Here is a 26,171-nt window from a genome sequence, read left to right as displayed (position 1 = left end):
ATGTCGGGCCCTGTAGTTATTATGCTGTCAACGAGGAGCGGGCCATGGGAACTTAGACAAATAACTCCCCAATCTTTATGACCAATACTCGGGAGAGGGAGGTGATGAAGATTTACGTGAGGATATTCCTTAGACAACTCAATCGGCGCCATTTCTGGCGCTTTACTAGGAGGCGCAATGCCAGTTGTACACCTTGATGCCGATGTTAGCGTGGCTGATAGATCCGAGAAGCATCTTGAGATTTGCCGGTCTAAGTCCAGTATTAAGGCATATAATAGTTCAGGGCTCTCTTCCATATTAAAGCTCCCCTTTTTTCATCTAGTAGAGATGAGAGTCGGTAGCTGGCGGGGTGGCCCCAGATATCTTGCTGTCTATGAAGCTGCGTATGTTCCTCCAGTAGGAAATGTTGATCCTCAAAGTGGTCAGATAGTTCGGCTTAGATAGGGTACCATTCAGGTAAAAACTAGTTAGCAGTTGCCCATATATGAAGTTAGAGCAATCTTTGCCAAGAATAAGTACTTTTATTTAACTTAGGCCTAGGAGCTCGAGAGATGCACGTCTGGCTTCCTCGGCTGTTGGCTCCGCCCCCCGAAAATAGTGAATATTTTAACCACTAGACCGTAAGCCCAGAGAATTAAAATGGATGTTGGTTGAAACCAATGTACAAACTAAACACAGTATTGAGACAATATAGGCAGCCAAGTTTATTTTTATGAAATGATTGGTCTCAATCTATATATTTGCTTTTTAGTTAAACAATAGAGTAGGAATTTAAAATGAGAAATAATTGTTGTATTTGATAGTCTAAAATTGTATATATTCTGTTTGGGATATATTTATTTATTTATTTATTAATATACATCTTTTGCCCCTATATGGAAAAATGTCTATGATTTGAAGTCTTACCCTTGCTCAGGTCTCTATATTTGGGTTGAATCTCTTGCAGAGGTATTTTGTAGTACAGTCCAGTTCAGATATTGTATTTGATGTCTTTACAAATCACAAACTCTAATTCTATTCAGTACATAAATGATGAGCAGCACTTCCCAAAATGTACTTTTATGAAGCCCATTTCACAAATATGTGCTGAAAGGTTTTAAGGAAAGAAAAACAAACTGGCACTTTTGCTTGGCACGTGTACAAATAGCAGATACTTAAATGATTGCAGCTCAGGTGCTTCTGTGTATCTGTCTTTTTCTCTGCACATTCAGCAACAAAAAGTGTTTTTTCTTCCAAATGCAAGGAGCAAAATTGTGACATTAATTTCAGGGTAAATAGCGCAATAAGAAAAAGTTTATTTTGCTTTATGTGAACCATTGATTGTATTGGATATGTTTAGAGATCTATTACTCTAATACTAATAATATATATATATATATATATATATATATATATATATATATATATATTCTAAAAAACGTTTTGGTTAACCCCTTCGCTAATCGGGATTTTCAACTTGCCCAAAATACAGGAGAATTTTTAGTATTTGTGTTATCACTCCATTTAAACAGAAATAGAGCCTTGTTTTTTTATTATTTACCCGTCAAAAAGGAAATGTATGCTTACCTGATAAATTTATTTCTTTTACGATATGACGAGTCCACGGATTTCATCCTTACTTATGGGATTACGCCTCCTGGTCAGCAGGAAGTGGCAAAGAGCACCACAGCAGAGCTGTATATATAGCTCCTCCCTTCCCTCCCACTCCAGTCATTCGACCAAAGTTAGGAAGAGAAAGGAAAAGCCAAAGGTGCAGAGGTGATGGAAGTTTAACAAAAATAAAGACCTGTCTTAGAAAATGACAGGGTGGGCCGCGGACTCGTCATATCGTAAAAGAAATAAATTTATCAGGTAAGCATAAATTTCCTTTTCTTTTACAAGATATGACGAGTCCACAGATTTCATCCTTACTTATGGGATACAATACCAAAGCTATAGGACACGGATGAAAGGGAGGGACAAGACAGGAACCTAAATGGAAGGCACCACTGCTTGAAGAACCTTTCTCCCAAAACCAGCCTCAGATGAAGCAAAAGTATCAAATTTGGAAAATTTGGAAAAAGTGTGAAGAGACGACCAAGTTGCAGCCTTGCAAATCTGTTCAACAGAAGCATAGTTTTAAATGCCCATGAGGAAGCCACAGCCCTAGTGGAATGAGCTGTAATTCTTTCAGGAGGCTGCTGTCTAGCAGTCTCATGTGCCAGACGGATGATACTCTTCAGCCAAAAAGAAAGAGAGGTAGCCGTAGCTTTCTGACCCCTACGCTTTCCAGAAAAAACAATAAATAAAAAAGATGATTGACAAAATTCTTTAGTCGCTAGCAAGTAAAACTTCAGGGCATGGACTACGTCCAAGTTATGCAACAAACACTACTTCTTAGAAGAAGGATTAGGACACAATGAAGGAACAACAATTTCCTGATTAATATTCTTATTAGAAACAACCTTAGGAAGAAAACTAGGTTTGGTACTAAAACCACCTTATCAGAATGGAAAATAAGATAAGGAGAGTCACATTGTAACGCTGAAAGCTCGGAAACTCTACGAGCAGAAGAAATAGCAAACAAAAATAAAACCTTCCAAGATAACAACTTAATATCTATGGAATGCATGGGTTCAAACGGAACCCCTTGAAGAACATTAAGAACTAAATTCAAACACCAGGGTGGAGCAATTGGTCTAAACACAGGCTTGATTCTAGTCAGAGCCTGACAAAAATCTGAACGTCTGGAACATCTGCCAAACGCTTGTGTAATAAAATCGACAAAGCAGAAATCTGTCCCTTTAAGGAACTTGCTGATAACCCCTTCTCCAATCCTTCTTGGAGAAAAGATAAAATCCTGGGAATCCTAACTCTACTCCATGAGTAGCCCTTGGATTCGCACCAATAAAGATATTTACGCCATATCTTATGGTAGATCTTTCTAGTGACAGGCTTACATGCCTGAATCAAAGTATCAATGACCGAATCAGAGAACCCCCGCTTAGATAAAATCAAGTGTTCAATCTCCAAGCAGTCAACTGCAGAGAAACTAGATTCGGATGATGGAATGGTCCCTGAATGAGAAGGTCCTGCCTCAATGGAAGCTTCCACGGCGGCAGAGAGAGGACATATCCACCAGATCGGCATACCAAGTCCTGCGAGGCCAAGCAATTAGAATTACCGAAGCCCTCTCCTGTTCCGTGCAATCACCCGGGGAAGAAGAGCAAACGGTGGAAACACATAAGCTAGGTTGAACGACCAGGGCACTGCCAAGGCATCTATCAGTTCGGCCTGAGGATCCCTTGACCTGGATCCATATCTTGGGAGCTTGGCATTCTGATGAGATGCCATCAGATCCAATTCCTGCCCCATCTGAGAATCAGGGAGGCAAAGACCTCTGGATGGAGTTCCCACTCCCCCGGATGAAACGTCTGTCTGCTTAAAATGTCCGCTTCCCAGTTGTCCACTCCTGGAATGTAGATTGCTGACAGATAACAAGAGTGAGCCTCCGCCCACCGAATTATCTTGGATACTTCTGTCATCGCTAAGGAACTCCTCGTTCCTCCCTGATGATTGATGTAAGCCACAGTCGTGATGTTGTCCGACTGAAATCGGATGAATTTGGCCGAAGCCAACTGAGTCCAAGCCTGAAGCGCATTGAATATTGCTCTCAATTCCAGAATATTGATTGGAAGTAGAGACTCCGACTGAGTTCACACCCCCTGAGCCTTCAGGGAATTCCAGACCGAACCCCAGCCTAGTAGACTGGCGTCCGTTGTCACTATCACCCAAGAGGGTCTGCGGAAGCACGTCCCTTGGGACAGATGATCCGGCGACAACCACCAAAGAAGAGAGTCTCTTGTCTCCTGAACCAGATTTATCTGAGGAGACAAATTTTCATAATCTCCATTCCGCTGCCTGAGCATGCACAGTTGTAGTGGTCTGAGATGAACGCGAGCAAACGGAATGATGTCCATTGCCACCACCATCAATCCAATCACCTCCATGCACTGAGCCACTGACGGCCGAGGATTGGACTGAAGGGCTAGGCATGTATTCAGAATCTTTAACTTTCTGACCTCTGTCAAGAAAATTTTCTTGGATATGGAATCTATTAGAGTTCCCAAGAAGGGAACCCTTGCCTGTGGAATTAGTGAACTCTTTTCTAGATTCACCTTCCACCCGTGAGTCCTCAGAAAGGACAGAACCATGTCTGTATGAGATTTTGTCAGATGGTAAGATGATGCCTGGATCAGAATATCGTCTGGATAAGGCGCCACTGCAATACCCCGCGGCCTGAGAACCGCCAGAAGGGACCCTAGAACCTTCGTGAAGATCCTGGGTGCTGTGGCCAACCCGAAGGGAAAAGCCACAAACTGAAAATGTTTGCCCAGGAAGGCAAACCGTAGGAACTGATGATGATCCTTGTGGATAGAAATATGAAGGTATGCATCCTTCAAGTCCACGGTAGTCATATATTGACCCTCCTGGATCAATGGTAGAATTGTTCGAATAGTCTCCATCTTGAAGGATGGGACTCTGAGAAACTTGTTTAGACTCTTGAGATCTAAAATGGGTCTGAACGTTCCCTCTTTTTTGGGAACCACAAAAAGATTTGAATAAAACCCCTGCCCCTGATCCAGTATTGGAACGGGACGAATTACTCCCATAGTAGAGAGATTTTTTACACAACGTAAGAACGCCTCTCTTTTTGTCTACAGACAATTGTGAAAGAAGAAACCTCCCCCTTGGGAGAGAATTTTTGAGTTCTAGTTGATACGCTTGGGACACGATTTCCAGTGTCCAGGGGTCCTGAACATCTCTTATCCAAGCCTGGGTAAAGAGAGAAAGTCTGCCCCCTACTAGATCCGGTCCCGGATCGTGGGCCGCTCCTTCATGCTGTCTTGGGAGCAGCAGCAGGCTTCTTGCGTTGTTTACCTTTGTTCCAAGCCTGGTTGGGTCTCCAGACAGACTTGACTTGAGCAAAATTCCCTTCCTGTTTAGCGGAAGAAGAAGCAGGGACTCCTTTGAAATTCCGAAAGGAACGAAAATTATTTTGTTTACCCCTCAGTTTAGCTGCTTTATCCTGAGGTAGGAGATGACCCTTACCTCCCGTAATGTCAGAAATAATTTCTTTCAAGTCAGGCCCGAATAGGGTTTTTCCTTTGAAAGGAATAGCCAAAAGCTTTGACTTAGATGACACATCAGCAGACCAAGACTTTAACCATAATGCTCTACGCACTAAAATGGCAAATCCGGCATTCTTAGCCGCCAACTTGGCAATCTGAAAGGCGGCATCCGTAATAAAAGAATTAGCCAGCTTAAGAGCCTTAATTCTATCTAAAATTTCCTCTAAATGAGTCTTAGTCTCAAGAGACTTTTCTAAGGCGTCAAACCAGAAGGCCGCCACAGTTGTAACTGGCACAATGCAGGCCGTCGGTTGTAAAAGAAAACCCTCATGAATAAATAACTTCTTTAGAAGACCCTCCAACTTTTGATCCATAGGGTCTTTGAAAGCGCAACTGTCCTCAATAGGAATAGTAGTACGCTTAGCCAGGGTAGATATAGCTCCCTCCACCTTAGGGACTGTTTGCCAAGAGTCCCGGACAGTGTCAGCGATGGGATACATTTTCTTAAAATTAGGAGAAGGTGAGAATGGGATACCCGGTCTTTCCCATTCTCGCGTAATAATTTCCAAGATTCTCTTAGGAACCAGAAAAACATCAGAGTAAGCAGGCACCTCTAAATATTTGTCCATCTTACACAATTTCTCTGGTGGAACCACAATAGAGTCACAGTCATCCAGAGTCGCTAAAACATCCCGAAGTAACAGGCGGAGGTGTTCAAGCTTAAATCTGAAGGACATTACGTCCGAGTCCATCTGAGGTAACACACTTCCCGAGTCGGAAAGTTCCCCCTCAGACAGAAGTTCCCTGACCCCAAATTCGGATCCCTGTGAGGGTACATCGGAAATAGCCATCAAAGCATCAGAAGTCGCAGGAATCAGAATGGCCTCTGTCCTGCTACATTTGCCCTGCAACACTGACAACTTAGATAAAACCTCTAGGGTAGATGACATAACTGCAGCCATATCCTGCAGAGTAAATGAGTGGACGTGGTTGAAGAACACAGAGTCGCTTGGGTGGGCGTTAAAGGTTGTGATGCTTGGGGAAAAAGTAGCGGCATACCCTGATTCTCATTATTCTGAGAAGCATCCTTAGACATATTGGCATTAAAGAAAATCTGTTCTTTACATTGTAAGGCCCTTTCAGTACATGAAGGACAAAAAGTAAGAGGGGGTTCCACATTGGCATCTAAACACATAGAACATGTAATTTCCTGAAGTTCAGACATGTTAAATAGATAGCAATAGCAATAATAGTCGTTCTTTATTTGATATATTGAACTCTGAAGTCAAATCATATACTCAAAAATCTTTTATCACACTCCAGGCCCCTGCACCATGCCACAGCTCTGCTGCGGCGCCTACCTGCCCCCAGATCACACTGATTCTGCTTAAGTAGCGCTCCTAAGTCTCTCTGTACCCCTTTGTGTACAAAAACAATTTAGGCCCCACCGGAGCCCAGGACCTTGCTGCCGATCCGGAAGAATACTGCGCGGCTGAGCGTGCAAAATTAGACCCCGCCCACCGTGGGCATAACTCTAGCAGTACTGAGACCCGCATGGGAAGTAAAACAACATGTTGATTTCCCTTAAAACAACATGTCAATTTCCCCTTTTAACTTAAAACGTTAAAAAGCCATGTGCCCCTCTATACATACACTTCAATAATAAAGCGCAACATCATCGAAAACTGCACTCTCTCAGGCCAGTTATAGTGGCATAATAACGACAGCCCTTAGGCAGCAAACCGCATCTCCCAGCATCAGCCCACACTGAATATACATAAGTGAAACACCAAACACACTGATAAGTAATTAAGATAAAAGGGAATTCCAGGTACACCATTTCAATTCATATAGTGCCTACTGATTACCCCTCCCCAGATAGGGAATAATGTCAGCCTGTTCTGATGTATCAAGTCTCCCCAGAAACAAATGACTGAACATACCTCAATGCTGCTTGTAGCATAACACGGTTCTCCACACTGAAGATATTTTTTACACTACCTTCAACTGCTCTGTGGAAACCAGCAGGATCTTAGATAATGTTTGCTAAGATCATCAACATCAGGGCAGAAAAATAAGATGTCTCTACTCCTCTTAGGAATTAAGTGACTGACGATTTCTCCCTGAGAAAAATAGTACTCACTGGCACCATTTTAAAATAAAAAAAATTCTTGATTGAAGAATCTAAACTAACACCTCACTTTACCTCTCACTAACACAGGCAAAGAGAATGACTGGGGTGGGAGGGAAGGGAGGAGCTATATATACAGCTCTGCTGTGGTGCTCTTTGCCACTTCCTGCTGACCAGGAGGCGTAATCCCATAAGTAAGGATGAAATCCGTGGACTCGTCATATCTTGTAAAAGAAACTATATATTTTTTTTAAGTAGATAATCCAAGTTATTGATCTAGGCCACTGGTTTTTAAACCTGTCCTCAGACCTCCCTAACAGGCCAGATTTTAAGGATATCAGAACTAGAGCACTGTGAAATAATTAGCCGATTAATAAACATGTTTATTTTACCTGCTCTCATTCAAGGTGATACAGAAAACCTGGACTGTTGGGGAGGCCTGAGGACAGGTTTAAAAACCAGTGATTTCATGTAGCGATTTCACCACCAAATGCAATCATGTAAAAAAAAAAAAAAATGTTAACTTTTTCACAAACTTTGGGTTTCCCACTGAAATTATTTACATACAGCTTGTGCAATCATAGCACAAATGGTTTATAAAAGCTTCTCTGGGATCCCCTTTGTTTAGAAATAGCAGACATACACGTATTTGCCATTGGTTTTTGGTAATTAGAATGCCCCTATCTGCAGCTGCGCACCACCCTTGTATTATTCCTTGCAGTGAAGGGGTTATTTAGGTAGCTTGTAGGGTTAATTGTAGCTGTAGTGTAGAGATTACCCTCCCACCTGACCCCTCCCTCACTCCCCCCACACACACACACATGCAAGCACACTGGTCATCACCATCTTAGGTACTGGCAGACAGTCTGCCAGTATACATTCAAGGTGGTTTTGTTTTTTATTTATTTATATATATATATATATATATATATATATATATATATATACACACCTATAAAACACATTTTTTAAAATAAATGTTCTATTATTATGTTGTGGTGTTGTTGTCCCCCTGCTTCATTCTCCTGTTATTCTTTGTTGAAGAGATATCTGGATAGGTAGCGTGCACATGTCTGGAGCACTACATGACAGGAAATAGTGCGGCCATCTAGTGCTCTTGCTAATGTATAGCATTTTTGCAAAACTGCTGCCAAATAATGCTGTAGACACGTGCACACCCATGATCTTACCTTCCTGCTTTTCAACAAAGGATAACAAGAAAATTTGATAATAGAAGTACATTAAAAAGTTGTGTAAAATTGTATGTTGTATCTGAATCATGAAAGAACATTTTGGGGTTTTATGTCATCACATGGACCTATATTCATAAAGGTTCCTGGAGATGCCAAGGAGTTCAGTAAAGACGAGATCCTTGCCGAGATTCATCGCGCATAGCTTTACCACAATTTGTTAGCGGTCTTCCGGACCATTAGCATCTATGTAGATGCATGAGAGGCCCAATACAAAATAAATCACACAACACAAGACAATCTCTAGTAATGTGGGAAAACAATCATGACAACTGCAAAACGTTTTATGTAAATATTTGTAATAGTAAAATACTCATATGATTATTTTGTTCTGGTAAAATTATCTTAATAGATAGAGCGAAAGGTGTCTCCAGAATTCAGCCATCGACCAAGTTTATGAGCAATACCATGCCCAGCATGAAGAACTCATAACATTATTCTATTGTCTCTGTGAAGTATTTTCCCTCAAGGTCCTGATATTTCAAAGCTTCAAAGGTTGTCTCATTTATTTCTTTTTATTTTATTTCTCATTACACATAACTATTTTATATCTCAAGATGTTTACTGTCCCTTTAACAAGGGTAGTTATGTTACAACACCCCGGGGAGCTTCCTATGTTCTGGCATTTGCAGATCCACGAGGATGTCAAGCTGATGGGTAGCTGCGTCCTCTTTCTGACACTGTTGGTGACTTCCTCTACCCCTAGTCATCAAACATCATTCTTCTGGAATGTTGCTAACTTAGTTTAAAGGGACAGTCTATCCAGAATTTGTATTGTTTAAAAAAAATAGATAATCCCTTTATTAACCATTCCCCAGTTTAACATAACTAACATGGTTATATTAATACACTTTTTACCTCTGTTATTACCTTGTATCTAAGCCTCTGCAGACTGCCCCCTTATCTATGTGCTTTTGACAGACTTGCATTTTAGCCAACGAGTGCCCTCTCATAAGTAACTCCACGGATGTGAGCACAATGGTATCTATATGGCACACATGAACTAACCACCCTTCAAGAGCTTAGAAATTAGAATATGAGGCTAACTAGGTTTAGCTTTCAACAAAGAATGCCAAAGGAACAAAGCAAATTAGATGATAAAAGTAAATTGGAAAGTTGTTTAAAATGACATGCCCAATCTAAATCATGAAAGTTTAATTTTGACTAGACTGTCCCTTTAAGACAACAAAGAAGTTCATTAAAGGGACATTAAACCCCAAAAATTTCTTTCATGATTCAGATAGAGAATACAATTTTTAAAGTTTCCAATTTACTTCTATTATAAATATATTTCATTCTCATGTTATTCTTTGTTGAAGAGATACCTCGGTAGCTAGCGTGCACATGCTTGAAGCCCTACATGACAGGAAATAGTGCTGCCACCAAGTGCTCCTGCTAATGTATAACATTGTTGCAAAACCGCTGCTATATAGTGCTGCAGACACGTGCACACTCTTGAGCTTACATTTCTGCTTTTCAAATAAGGATAACAAGAAAACGAAGAAAATATGATAATAGAAGTAAATTAGAAAGTTGTTTAAAATTTGATGTTCTATCTAAATCATGAAAGAAAACAAATTGGGTTTTATGTCCCTTTAATGGTACACAGCAAAAGAGCAAAAATATTTATTACAAAAAAAAAAAAAATATTTCCAGAAAACAAATTTAAAAAGAAACAACATCTCCTGCAGGAAAGAAACAAAATCTGAGGCATTTCAACTTCCTCTCTCCTCATAGACCCTAGATTATTAAATACAGTATATACATATGCAACTTCCTCTCTCCTCATAGACCCTAGATTATTAAATACAGTATATACATATGCAACTTCCTCTCTCCTCATAGACCCTAGATTATTAAATACAGTATATACATATGCAACTTCCTCTCTCCTCATAGACCCTAGATTATTAAATACAGTAGATACATATGCAACTTCCTCTCTCCTCATAGACCCTAGATTATTAAATACAGTAGATACATATGCAACTTCCTCTCTCCTCATAGACCCTAGATTATTAAATACAGTATATACATATGCAACTTCCTCTCTCATCATAGACCCTAGATTATTAAATACAGTATATACATATGCAACTTCCTCTCTCCTCTTAGACCCTAGATTATTAAATTCAGTAGATACATATGCAATTTACTCTTTCCTCATAGACCCTAGATTATTAAATACAGTATATACATATGCAACTTCCTCTCTCCTCATAGACCCTAGATTATTAAATACAGTATATACATATGCAACTTCCTCTCTCCTCATAGACCCTAGATTATTAAATACAGTATATACATATGCAACTTCCTCTCTCCTCATAGACCCTAGATTATTAAATACAGTATATACATCTGCAACTTCCTCTCTCCTCATAGACCCTAGATTATTAAATACAGTATATACATATGCAACTTCCTCTCTCCTCATAGACCCTAGATTATTAAATACAGTAGATACATATGCAACTTCCTCTCTCCTCATAGACCCTAGATTATTAAATACAGTAGATACATATGCAACTTCCTCTCTCCTCATAGACCCTAGATTATTAAATACAGTATATACATATGCAACTTCCTCTCTCATCATAGACCCTAGATTATTAAATACAGTATATACATATGCAACTTCCTCTCTCCTCTTAGACCCTAGATTATTAAATACAGTAGATACATATGCAACTTACTCTTTCCTCATAGACCCTAGATTATTAAATACAGTATATACATATGCAACTTCCTCTCTCCTCATAGACCCTAGATTATTAAATACAGTATATACATATGCAACTTCCTCTCTCCTCATAGACCCTAGATTATAAAATACAGTATATACATATGCAACTTCCTCTCTCCTCATAGACCCTAGATTATTAAATACAGTAGATACATATGCAACTTCCTCTCTCCTGATAGACCCTAGATTATTAAATACAGTATATACATATGCAACTTCCTCTCTCCTCATAGACCCTAGATTATTAAATACAGTATATACATATGCAACTTCCTCTCTCCTCATAGACCCTAGATTATTAAATACAGTAGATACATATGCAACTTCCTCTCTCCTCATAGACCCTAGATTATTAAATACAGTATATACATATGCAACTTCCTCTCTCCTCATAGACCCTAGATTATTAAATACAGTAGATACATATGCAACTTCCTCTCTCCTCATAGACCCTAGATTATTAAATACAGTATATACATATGCAACTTCCTCTCTCCTCTTAGACCCTAGATTATTAAATACAGTATATACATATACAACTTCCTCTCTCCTCTTAGACCCTAGATTATTAAATACAGTATATACATATGCAACTTCCTCTCTCCTCATAGACCCTAGATTATTAAATACAGTATATACATATGCAACTTCCTCTCTCCTCTTAGACCCTAGATTATTAAATACAGTAGATACATATGCAACTTCCTCTTTCTTCATAGACCCTAGATTATTAAATACAGTATATACATATGCAACTTCCTCTCTCCTCATAGACCCTAGATTATTAAATACAGTATATACATATGCAACTTCCTCTCTCCTCTTAGACCCTAGATTATTAAATACAGTAGATACATATGCAACTTACTCTTTCCTCACAGACCCTAGATTATTAAATACAGTATATACATATGCAACTTCCTCTCTCCTCATAGACCCTAGATTATTAAATACAGTATATACATATGCAACTTCCTCTCTCCTCATAGACCCTAGATTATTAAATACAGTATATACATATGCAACTTCCTCTCTCCTCATAGACCCTAGATTATTAAATACAGTATATACATCTGCAACTTCCTCTCTCCTCATAGACCCTAGATTATTAAATACAGTATATACATATGCAACTTCCTCTCTCCTCATAGACCCTAGATTATTAAATACAGTAGATACATATGCAACTTCCTCTCTCCTCATAGACCCTAGATTATTAAATACAGTATATACATATGCAACTTCCTCTCTCATCATAGACCCTAGATTATTAAATACAGTATAAACATATGCAACTTCCTCTCTCCTCTTAGACCCTAGATTATTAAATACAGTAGATACATATGCAACTTACTCTTTCCTCATAGACCCTAGATTATTAAATACAGTATATACATATGCAACTTCCTCTCTCCTCATAGACCCTAGATTATTAAATACAGTATATACATATGCAACTTCCTCTCTCCTCATAGACCCTAGATTATAAAATACAGTATATACATATGCAACTTCCTCTCTCCTCATAGACCCTAGATTATTAAATACAGTAGATACATATGCAACTTTCTCTCTCCTCATAGACTCTAGATTATTAAATACAGTAGATACATATGCAACTTCCTCTCTCCTCATAGACCCTAGATTATTAAATACAGTAGATACATATGCAACTTCCTCTCTCCTCATAGACCCTAGATTATTAAATACAGTAGATACATATGCAACTTCCTCTCTCCTCATAGACCCTAGATTATTAAATACAGTATATACATATGCAACTTCCTCTCTCCTCTTAGACCCTAGATTATTAAATACAGTATATACATATGCAACTTCCTCTCTCCTCTTAGACCCTAGATTATTAAATACAGTATATACATATGCAACTTCCTCTCTCCTCATAGACCCTAGATTATTAAATACAGTATATACATATGCAACTTCCTCTCTCCTCTTAGACCCTAGATTATTAAATACAGTAGATACATATGCAACTTCCTCTTTCTTCATAGACCCTAGATTATTAAATACAGTATATACATATGCAACTTCCTCTCTCCTCATAGACCCTAGATTATTAAATACAGTATATACATATGCAACTTCCTCTCTCATCATAGACCCTAGATTATTAAATACAGTAGATACATATGCAACTTCCTCTCTCCTCTTAGACCCTAGATTATTAAATACAGTAGATACATATGCAACTTCCTCTCTCCTCTTAGACCCTAGATTATTAAATACAGTAGATACATATGCAACTTACTCTTTCCTCATAGACCCTAGATTATTAAATACAGTAGATACATATGCAACTTCCTCTCTCCTCTTAGACCCTAGATTATTAAATACAGTAGATACATATGCAACTTACTCTTTCCTCATAGACCCTAGATTATTAAATACAGTAGATACATATGCAACTTCCTCTCTCCTCATAGACCCTAGATTATTAAATACAGTATATACATATGCAACTTCCTCTCTCCTCATAGACCCTAGATTATTAAATACAGTAGATACATATGCAACTTCCTCTCTCCTCATAGACCCTAGATTATTAAATACAGTATATACATATGCAACTTCCTCTCTCCTCATAGACCCTAGATTATTAAATACAGTAGATACATATGCAACTTCCTCTCTCCTCATAGACCCTAGATTATTAAATACAGTATATACATATGCAACTTCCTCTCTCCTCATAGACCCTAGATTATTAAATACAGTATATACATATGCAACTTCCTCTCTCCTCATAGACCCTAGATTATTAAATACAGTATATACATATGCAACTTCCTCTCTCCTCATAGACCCTAGATTATTAAATACAGTATATACATATGCAACTTCCTCTCTCCTCATAAACCCTAGATTATTAAATACAGTAGATACATATGCAACTTCCTCTCTCCTCATAGACCCTAGATTATTAAATACAATATATACATAAGCAACTTCCTCTCTCCTCTTAGACCCTAGATTATTAAATACAGTATATACATATGCAACTTCCTCTCTCCTCATAGACCCTAGATTATTAAATACAGTATATACATATGCAACTTCCTCTCTCCTCATAGACCCTAGATTATTAAATACAGTATATACATATGCAACTTCCTCTTTCCTCATAGACCCTAGATTATTAAATACAGTATATACATATGTAACTTCCTCTTTCCTCTTAGACCCTAGATTATTAAATACAGTATATACATATGCAACTTCCTCTCTCCTCATAGACCCTAGATTATTAAATACAGTAGATACATTTGCAACTTCCTCTTTCCTCATAGACCCTAGATTATTAAATACAGTATATACATATGCAACTTCCTCTTTCCTCATAGACCCTAGATTATTAAATACAGTAGATACATATGCAACTTCCTCTCTCCTCATAGACCCTAGATTATTAAATTCAGTATATACATATGCAACTTCCTCTCTCCTCATAGACCCTAGATTATTAAATACAGTATATACATATGTAACTTCCTCTTTCCTCTTAGACCCTAGATTATTAAATACAGTATATACATATGCAACTTCCTCTCTCCTCATAGACCCTAGATTATTAAATACAGTATATACATATGCAACTTCCTCTCTCCTCATAGACCCTAGATTATTAAATACAGTATATACATATGCAACTTCCTCTCTCCTCATAGACCCTAGATTATTAAATACAGTATATACATATGCAACTTCCTCTCTCCTCATAGACCCTAGATTATTAAATACAGTATATACATATGCAACTTCCTCTCTCCTCATAGACCCTAGATTATTAAATACAGTAGATACATATGCAACTTCCTCTTTCCTCATAGACCCTAGATTATTAAATACAGTATATACATATGCAACTTCCTCTCTCCTCATAGACCCTAGATTATTAAATACAGTATATACATATGCAACTTCCTCTCTCCTCATAGACCCTAGATTATTAAATACAGTATATACATATGCAACTTCCTCTCTCCTCATAGACCCTAGATTATTAAATACAGTATATACATATGCAATTTACTCTTTCCTCTTAGACCGTAGATTATTAAATACAGTATATACATATGCAACATATTCCCTTCTGACTGATTCAGTTCCATTAACTTGAAAAGAACACAAATAATCTGTCTTGAAATATAAAAATACATAGACTGTTTATATATTTGTAAAGGGAGTCTACTTCAGAATTTGCATTGTTTAAAAGATAATCCCTTTATTACCAATTCCCCAGTTTTGCATAACCAACACTGTTATAGAAATACAATTTTTACCATTGTGATTACCTTGTATCTAAGCCTCTGCTGACTGCCCCCTAATGTCAGTTCTTTTGACAGACTTGCATTTTAGCCAATCAGTGCTCACTCCTAGGTAACTCCACGTGCAAGTTCACAATATTATCTATATGGCACACATGAACTAGTGCTACCTAGCTGTGGAACACTGTCAAATGCACTGAAATAAGAGGTGGCCTTCAAGGGCTTAGAAATTAGCATATTAGCCTACCTAGATTTAGCTTTCAACTAAGAATACCAAGTGAACAAAGCAAATTTGATGATAAAAGTAAATTGGAAAAATGTTAAAATTTTTATCTAAATGGCACACATGAAACAGCGCTGTCTAGCTGTGAAAAAGTGTCCAAATGCACTGAGAAAAGAGGCGACCTTTAAGGACATAAAAAATATATGAGCCTACCTAGGGTTAGCTTTCAACAAAGAATTGCTAAATGTAGCCACCAATCAGCAAGCACTACCCAAGGTGTTGAACCAAAAATAGGCCAGCTCCTAAGCTTCGAATCCTGCTTTTTCAAGTAAAGATAGCAAGAGTTCAAAGACAAATTGGTAATAGGAGAAAATTAGAAAGTTGCTTAAAATTGCATGTTCTATCCAAATCATAGTGGGGGGGGGGGGTTGGGTTTAGTATCATTTTAAGCTTAACCCCATTGCTGCTAAACCTTTTTCACACCTGTGTGCTAACTATGCTAAGACAATGTTAGCTTTATTTTTCTTGCTTTGCTTCTTACTATTGTCATATTTTAGTGAGTAACCCACAGTTATATACATTTAAACAGGTACAGCGGATTCAGTAAAAACCTTTATTATATTTATTTCCCATGGCAGATGAGAAAGCTGCAAGAAAAAATGAAAAAAGAAAAAGGTATATTTTTGTTAAAGTTTTAGTTAATAATATTAAAACGGACAGATGACTGTTCTTACTGTGATCACCTTACCGCATTGCAGTTGCGTAGCAAGTGGGTGGGGGCCATAGGGAAGGCGCTAACCCTCCTAGCAGAATTGCTGCCCATCATCTGTGACCTTCCCTTGCTTTTCCCACCACCGATGTGCCAATGGCTTTCCAGTCCCACCTAAACCCACCCACACCTGGCCCAAACACTCTCGACCCTACCCTTGACATGCCTGCCCCCTATGCAGCCCCGCCTTTGGTACACCCTGTCTCGCCCCTCCTGTTGTGGGCCCTCCCCAAAAATACTAGTGGGCCAATTATTTATTTCTGATGACGCCTCTGACTATCGGTTCTCGTTTAATATGCAAAATATCATGCATTGGACAATTTGCACAACTAATATTGATGGCAGGAAAGCCCACTAATGAAACTTACTAGCACTTAATTTCCTTTACAGTTAGGTCTCTCTACAACTTCATGAGCGTCTATGAATCTAGGCCAATTTTTTTCTCAAGGTCTCAGCAATTTTTTTTTTATTTTTTATTTACAATTTGTAGAAATGTGATGAGGATTCAGTCTGCTCCTTATACCCATAAACCCTGAACTTGATTAGCAAATATATTGTAAGTAAGTACTAAGTTTTAGATAATAAAACTATAATCTGATTTTATAGTTATCCAAGAACAATATCAATTGTACAACAGTATCCCATCTGAGAAACCATCTGGAAGACCCGAATAGAGCTAAAGGTGTAGGCAATATACAAGGGATATCCAACACATCATGATGTATAAGTTCTTAGATTAACCTTTGGGTAAATTGTGTTACAGGCAATATTTACAGGATATCCAAAACATCCAATTGTAAACTTCTTGAAATTAACTCTTTTAAAACCATAGAAATAAACCTTAGGTCTCTTTCAAAGGCTCACATTGATGTGAAAAGGTAAAACCAAGATTCATAGTTAAGCATAAAACATTTTTTTTGTTTCTACAGAATAAAATTCACTGCTGTCCTATCTATAAATGTCTGATCCTTGATGTAAGTTCTTGTCATTCTCAGACTTTATTCAACTCATCCCACGTCTGTTCACTGCTTCTGACAAATCTGAGAACTTTCAGTTTGTCATCTTGAAGACAATTTTGAAAGCAGTTTAGTTCCTGAAAATATATTAACAATACATTCGTGTTCTTAAGTGTGTGAACAGTCAGACTCAATGAGAAAAAAATCACTGTCAAGCTGAGTTGTTAAAGTTTTAAAATAAGCAGATATATAAAGATCTTTAGGAACAGTAGATAATGTCAATATCTGAGTATATATAACATTTCAAACTAATGAGCAGGAGAAATCTCTGCACTGAGCACTTTAGATGATCGTCGCATTGATTATACCTATTCTGACACATATAAGAAATGTAATGGACACAGAAAAGCGTAACGCACAATTTACAGTATGCTTTTATAAAGCGCTAGTACAAAGGAAAGAGAACCTGCTATCCCATACTTTTATATTGCATTCCCTGTATGAACCTTCCTCTGTCCAAAGCCCTTTTATTTGGAATTATGTTCATATTCTTTCTGTTTGTAGTGTCTAGTAACCCTTTAAATGCCAAAAACATTTGCAGCCATGTAGTTAAAAATTCCCAAGTAGTCAAAACTGTGTCGGTGTTCCTAATACTTATAAGCATGTTTTAACCACACCAATCCTTTAAGAGATGGTAAATTTCAGACTATAAGAATGTTGTAATGAAAAATATATTAGTTTGCAAGTAAAACCAAATGATTATTATTTTATTTTTTTTAAAGTGTATTCCTCTGCCCCCCTTCATTTCCTCTCTTGGCTGGGCTGTGATGTATAGTCACATCCACTCTCTACATAGGCTTTCTAAGTGCTTTAAAGGGGCTGGACTTCAAGATTGTCATATGACACACATGTTGATTGGATATTCATTGGAATTGTCATAAAAAAAAAAAGTTAATCCAAGTGGGCCGGCATAACATTGCAATAGAGGCATTACTATATGCACTAATTTAACCCTTTCACAGATATATTAAAAACAAAAAAGGTACACATATATTTTTTTTAATAGCAAAGATTAAGGGGCCGATTTATTAAACTACGAATGTAGCTGTTTCTGCACGAGCCTTCAGGCTCGCCGGAAACAAAAGTTAAGAAGCAGCAGTCTAAAAACGCTACTCCTTAACTCATCCTCCACTTTTGAGGTGGCGGACAGCAATCATCCCGATCGGACACAATCGTGATGACCGACATCCCCTGCTAGCGGCAGATTGGCCGTGAATGTGCAGGGGGTGGCATTGCACAATCATTTCACACAAAATGCTTTTGCAATGATAAATGCTGAGAGCTTATGCTGTCAGCATTTAGCGATGTCGGGCGGACATGATCCACTACAGTGATTCATGTCCGTCCGACATTTAATAAATCTACCCCTAAATATATGGTGTTTGATTAGTTTAGGTTGAACATCACTTTAAAGAACCACTAAACACAGCAGAATAGCACCATCAATAAATGCATATTAAAAAGACAACACAAAACAGTAGTGGATTTCTGACAAATTTTAAAGTTAATTCTATTTTCCTTTCCACTGCATCATGTGACAGCCATCAGCCAATCACAATATGCATATACATATATTCTGTGAATTCTTGCACATGCCCAGTAGGAGCCGGTGACTCAAAGGCCTCTATATATCAAGCTGTCTACTTACCTGCATTCAACAGCCCCAATACGCTCACCTAAGATCGCCTAACATCGCCGCCGCGGACCTGAATACGTTCGCCAAATTTATCAAGAAAGCTGTCAAAAAGCCATGCACCAAGTACGGTACGATGAGCAGCGGACTGTTGTTAACTAACAGTCATCGATTTCGCTGCCCTTCGGCTTATTCGCAGCTTTCTTACTACCCTGTCACTAAGCACCCACACTATACTATACAGTTTTACCCCCTAAAACGCTGCCTTCCAGAGCCCCCCGCAACTAAATAAACTTATTAACCCCTAAACCGCCGATCCCGGACCCCGCCGCAACTATAATAAATATATTAACCCCTAAACCGCCGCTCCCGGACCCCGCCGCCACTAACATAAAGTTATTAACCCCTAAACTGCTGCTCCCGGACCCCACCGCCACCTACATAGTTATTAACCCCTATCCTGCCGATCCCAGACCTCGCCGTAACTAAATAAATTGTTTAACCCCTAAACCGCCGGACCCGGAGCCCAACGCAACTAAATAAAATGTTTAACCCTTAAACCGCTGCTCCTGGAGCCCGCCGCCACCTACATTATATATATTAACCCCTATCCTGCCCCGCCCTACACCACCGCCACTATAATAAAGTTATTAACCCCTAAACCTAAGTCTAACCCTAACCCTAACACCCCCTAACTTAAAACATAATTTATGCTTACCTGATAAATTCCTTTCTTCTGTAGTGTGATCAGTCCACGGGTCATCATTACTTGTGGGATATTATCTGCTCCCCTACAGGAAGTGCAAGAGGATTCACCCAGCAGAGCTGCTATATAGCTCCTCCCCTCTACGTCACCTCCAGTCATTCGACCAAGGACCAACGAGAAAGGAGAAGCCAAGGGTGTAGTGGTGACTGGAGTATAATTTAAAAAATATTTACCTGCCTTAAAAAACAGGGCGGGCCGTGGACTGATCACACTACAGAAGAAAGGAATTTATCAGGTAAGCATAAATTATGTTTTCTTCTGTTAAGTGTGATCAGTCCACGGGTCATCATTACTTGTGGGATACCAATACCAAAGCAAAAGTACACGGATGACGGGAGGGATAGGCAGGCTCTTTATACAGAAGGAACCACTGCCTGAAGAGCCTTTCTCCCAAAAATAGCCTCCGAGGAAGCAAAAGTGTCAAATCTGTAAAATTTGGAAAAAGTATGAAGCGAAGACCAAGTTGCAGCCTTGCAAATCTGTTCAACAGAGGCCTCATTCTTAAAGGCCCAAGTGGAAGCCACAGCTCTAGTGGAATGAGCTGTAATTCTTTCAGGAGGCTGCTGTCCAGCAGTCTCATAAGCTAAACGAATTATGCTACGAAGCCAAAAAGAGAGAGAGGTAGCAGAAGCTTTTTGACCTCTCCTCTGACCAGAGTAAACGACAAACAGGGAAGACGTTTGTCGAAAATCTTTAGTTGCCTGTAAATAAAATTTAAGGGTACGAACTACATCCAGATTGTGCAAAAGACGTTCCTTCCTCGAAGAAGGATTTGGGCACAAGGATGGAACAACAATCTCCTGATTGATATTCCTGTTAGTGACTACCTTAGGTAAGAACCCAGGTTTAGTACGCAGAACTACCTTATCCGAGTGAAAAATCAAATAAGGAGAATCACAATGTAAGGCTGATAACTCAGAGACTCTTCGAGCCGAGGAAATAGCCATTAAAAATAGAACTTTCCAAGATAACAACTTTATAACAATGGAATGAAGGGGTTCAAACGGAACACCCTGTAAAGACGTTAAGAACAAGGTTTAAACTCCATGGTGGAGCCACAGCTTTAAACACAGGTTTAATCCTGGCCAAAGCCTGACAAAAAGCCTGAACGTCTGGAACTTCTGACAGACGCTTGTGTAACAGAATGGACAGAGCTGAGATCTGTCCCTTTAAGGAACTAGCGGATAACCCCTTTTCTAAACCTTCTTGTAGAAAAGACAATATCCTAGGAATCCTAACCTTACTCCAAGAGTAACCTTTGGATTCGCACCAATATAGGTATTTACGCCATATTTTATGGTAAATCTTTCTGGTAACAGGCTTCCTAGCCTGTATTAAGGTATCAATAACTGACTCAGAAAAACCACGCTTTGATAAGATCAAGCGTTCAATTTCCAAGCAGTCAGCTTCAGAGAAGTTAGATTTTGATGTTTGAAAGGACCCTGAATCAGAAGGTCCTGTTTCAGAGGTAACGACCAAGGTGGACAGAATGACATGTCCACCAGATCTGTATACCAAGTCCTGCGTGGCCATGCAGGCGCTATTAGAATCACTGATGCTTTCTCCTGTTTGATTCTGGCAATCAATCGAGGAAGCATCGGGAAAGGTGGAAACACATAAGCCATCCTGAAGGTCCATGGTGCTGTCAAGGCATCTATCAGGACCGCTCCCGGATCCCTGGATCTGGACCCGTAGCGCGGAAGCTTGGCGTTCTGTCGAGACGCCATGAGATCTATCTCTGGTTTGCCCCAACGTCGAAGTATTTGGGCAAAGACCTCTGGATGAAGTTCCCACTCCCCCGGATGAAAAGTCTGACGACTTAAGAAATCCGCCTCCCAGTTCTCCACTCCCGGGATGTGGATTGCAGACAGGTGGCAAGAGTGAGACTCTGCCCAGCGAATTATCTTCGATACTTCCATCATTGCTAGGGAGCTTCTTGTCCCTCCCTGATGGTTGATATAAGCTACAGTCGTGATGTTGTCCGACCGGAACCTGATGAACCCCCGAGTTGTTAACTGGGGTCAAGCCAGAAGAGCATTGAGGACTGCTCTCAATTCCAGAATGTTTATTGGAAGAAGACTCTCCTCCTGATTCCATAGTCCCTGAGCCTTCAGAGAATTCCAGACAGCGCCCCAACCTAGTAGGCTGGCGTCTGTTGTTACAATTGACCAGTCTGGCCTGCTGAATGGCATTCCCCTGGCCAGATGTGGCCGATAAAGCCACCATAGAAGAGAATTTCTGGTCTCTTGATTCAGATTTAGAGTGGGGGACAAATCTGAGTAATCCCCATTCCACTGACTTAGCATGCACAGTTGCAGTGGTCTGAGATATAGGCGTGCAAAAGGAACTATGTCCATTGCTGCTACCATTAGTCCGATTACCTCCATGCATTGAGCTACTGACGGGTGTTGAATAGAATGAAGGACACGGCATGCACTTTGAAGTTTTGTTAACCTGTCCTCTGTTAGGTAAATCTTCATTTGTACAGAATCTATCAGAGTCCCCAGGAAGGGAACTCTTGTGAGTGGAAAGAGAGAACTTCTCTTTTCGTTCACTTTCCATCCATGCGACCTTAGAAATGCCAGTACTATCTCTGTATGAGATTTGGCAGTTTGAAGGCTTGAAGCTTGTATCAGTATGTCGTCTAAGTACGGAGCTACTGAAATTCCTCGCGGTCTTAGTACCGCCAGAAGAGTGCCCAGAACCTTTGTGAAGATTCTTGGAGCCGTAGCCAGTCCGAATGGAAGAGCTACAAACTGGTAATGCCTGTCAAAAAGGCAAACCTTAGATACCGGTAATGGCTTTTGTGAATCGGTATGTGAAGGTAAGCATCCTTTAAATCCACTGTGGTCATGTACTGACCCTCTTGGATCATGGGCAAAAATGTTCGAATAGTTTCCATCTTGAACGATGGAACTCTTAGGAATTTGTTTAGGATCTTTAAATCCAAGATTGGCCTGAAGGTTCCCTCTTTTTTGGGAACTACAAACAGATTTGAGTAAAACCCTTGTCCTAGTTCCAACCGCGGAACTGGATGGATCACTCCCATTAATAAAAGATCTTGTACGCGGCGTAGAAACGCTTCCTTCTTTGTTAGGTTTGTTGACAACCTTGACAGATGAAATCTCCCTCTTGGGGGAGAGGATTTGAAGTCCAGAAGGTATCCCTGAGATATGATCTCTAACGCCCAGGGATCCTGAACATCTCTTGCCCAAGTCTGGGCGAAGAGGGAAAGTCTACCCCCCACTAGATCCGGTCCCGGATCGGGGGCCCTCAATTCATGCTGTCTTAGGGGCAGCAGCAGGTTTTCTGGCCTGTTTGCCCCTGTTCCAGGACTGGTTAGGTTTCCAGCCTTGTCTGTAGCGAGCAACAGCTCCTTCCTGTTTTGGTGCAGAGGAAGTTGATGCTGCTCCTGCTTTGAAATTACGAAAGGAACGAAAATTGGACTGTCTAGCCTTGGCTTTGGCCTTGTCCTGAGGCAGGGCATGACCTTTACCTCCTGTAATGTCAGCAATAATCTCTTTCAAGCCGGGCCCGAATAAGGTCTGCCCTTTGAAAGGAATATTAAGCAATTTAGATTTAGACGTAACATCAGCTGACCAGGATTTCAGCCACAGAGCTCTGCGTGCCTGAATGGCGAATCCTGAATTTTTAGCCGCAAGTTTAGTTAAATGTACTACGGCATCTGAAATAAATGAATTAGCTAACTTAAGGAATTTAAGTTTGTGTGTGATGTCATCTAGTGTGGATGATTGAAGTGTCTCTTCCAGAGACTCAAACCAAAATGCTGCTGCAGCCGTGACAGGCGCAATACATGCAAGAGGTTGCAATATAAACCCTTGTTGAACAAACATTTTCTTAAGGTAACCCTCTAATTTTTTATCCATTGGATCTGAAAAAGCACAGCTATCCTCCACTGGGATAGTGGTACGCTTAGCTAAAGTAGAAACTGCTCCCTCCACCTTAGGGACCATTTGCCATAAGTCCCGTGTGGCGGCGTCTATTGGAAACATCTTTCTGAATATAGGAGGGGGTGAGAAAGGCACACCGGGTCTATCCCACTCCTTAGTAACAATGTCAGTAAGTCTCTTAGGTATAGGAAAAACGTCAGTACTTGTCGGTACCGCAAAATATTTATCCAACCTACACATTTTCTCTGGGATTGCAACAGTGTTACAATCATTCAGAGCCGCTAATACCTCCCCTAGTAACACACGGAGGTTCTCAAGCTTAAATTTAAAATTTGAAATGTCTGAGTCCAGTTTATTTGGATCAGAACCGTCACCCACAGAATGAAGCTCTCCGTCTTCACGTTCTGCAAACTGTGACGCAGTATCAGACATGGCCCTTGCATTATCAGCGCACTCTGTTCTCACCCCAGAGTGATCACGTTTACCTCTTAGTTCTGGTAGTTTAGCCAAAACTTCAGTCATAACAGTAGCCATATCTTGTAATGTGATTTGTAATGGCCGCCCAGATGTACTCGGCGCTACAATATCACGCACCTCCTGAGCGGGAGATGCAGGTACTGACACGTGAGGCGAGTTAGTCGGCATAACTCTCCCCTCGTTGTTTGGTGAAATATGTTCAATTTGTACAGATTGACTGTTTTTTAAAATAGCATCAATACATTTAGTACATAAATTTCTATTGGGCTCCAGTTTGGCATTAACACATATAGCACAGAGATATTCCTCTGAATCAGACATGTTTAACACACTAGCAAATAAACAGCAACTTGAAAATACTTTTCAAAGTAATTTACAAATAATATGAAAACGAACTGTGCCTTTAAGAAGCACAGAAAAAAATTATAACAGTTAAAATAATTAAGTTATAGCATCAATCTTTGTCAGAATATACAGTTTTAGCAAAGGATTGTTCCCCTCAGCAATTAAACAACACAACTTTAGCAAAGGTTTAATCCCATTAGCAAAGATAACAAATTCTGAAAGCAGGAAACAAATTACAGAATAAACGTTTTTATTTCAGTCAAACTATAATTCTCACAGCTCTGCTGAGAGAAAATATTTGATGCATAGTAAAAGCGCCCCTCCCCCTCACACACAGCAGTGAGGGAGAACAGAAACTGACAGAAAAAACAGATTTAAGCAACTGCCAAGTGGAAAAATAGTGCCCAAACATTTATTCACTCAGTACCTCAGTAAATGAAAATGATTTTACATTCCAGCAAAAACATTAAACATAATCTCTAGTTATTAAACAACTTTATGTCTTTCTTACAGTGTAATTCTAGTGAAGTACCATTCCCCAGAATACTGAAGTGTAAAGTATACATACATGACATTATATCGGTATGGCAGGATTTTCTCATCAATTCCATTGTCAGAAAATAAAAACTGCTACATACCTCTATGCAGATTCATCTGCCCGCTGTCCCCTGATCTGAAGTTTACCTCACTCCTCAGATGGCCGAGAAACAGCAATATGATCTTAACTACTCCGGCTAAAATCATAGCAAAACTCTGGTAGATTCTTCCTCAAACTCTGCCAGAGAGGTAATAACACACTCCGGTGTTATTTTAAAATAACAAACTTTTGATTGAAGATATAAAACTAAGTATAATCACCATAGTCCTCTCACACGACCTATCTAGTTGCTGGGTGCAAGAGAATGACTGGAGGTGACGTAGAGGGGAGGAGCTATATAGCAGCTCTGCTGGGTGAATCCTCTTGCACTTCCTGTAGGGGAGCAGATAATATCCCACAAGTAATGATGACCCGTGGACTGATCACACTTAACAGAAGAAATATAATTTAAATACATCTAAATAAATATTACTATAATTAACTAACGGCTAGATTTAGAGTTTTGTCGGTAAAGACCCACGTAGCTAACGCTGCTTTTTTTCCCAACGCACCCTTAAGACAACGCTGGTATTTAGAGTTGTCTGAGGGGCTGCGTTAGGCTCATAAAAGGTGGCATTGAGCCTAACTTAGCTCCACTTCAACCCTCAATACCAGCATTGCTTACGGTAGCGGTAAGCAGCCAAAACGTGCTTGTGCACGATATCCCCATAGGAAACAATGGGGCAGTTTGGGCTGAAAAAAAACCTAACACCTGCAAAAAAGCAGCGTTCAGCTCCTAACGCAGCCCCATTGTTTCCTATGGGGAAACACTCTCTAAGTCTGCACCTAACACCCTAATATGTACCCCGAGTCTAAACACCCCCAACCTTACACTTATTAACCCCTAATCTGCCGCCCCCGCTATCG

This window comes from Bombina bombina, chromosome 7, assembly GCF_027579735.1.
Source record: "Bombina bombina isolate aBomBom1 chromosome 7, aBomBom1.pri, whole genome shotgun sequence".
Lineage (NCBI taxonomy): Eukaryota > Metazoa > Chordata > Amphibia > Anura > Bombinatoridae > Bombina > Bombina bombina.
This window is presented reverse-complemented; position numbering follows the sequence as displayed.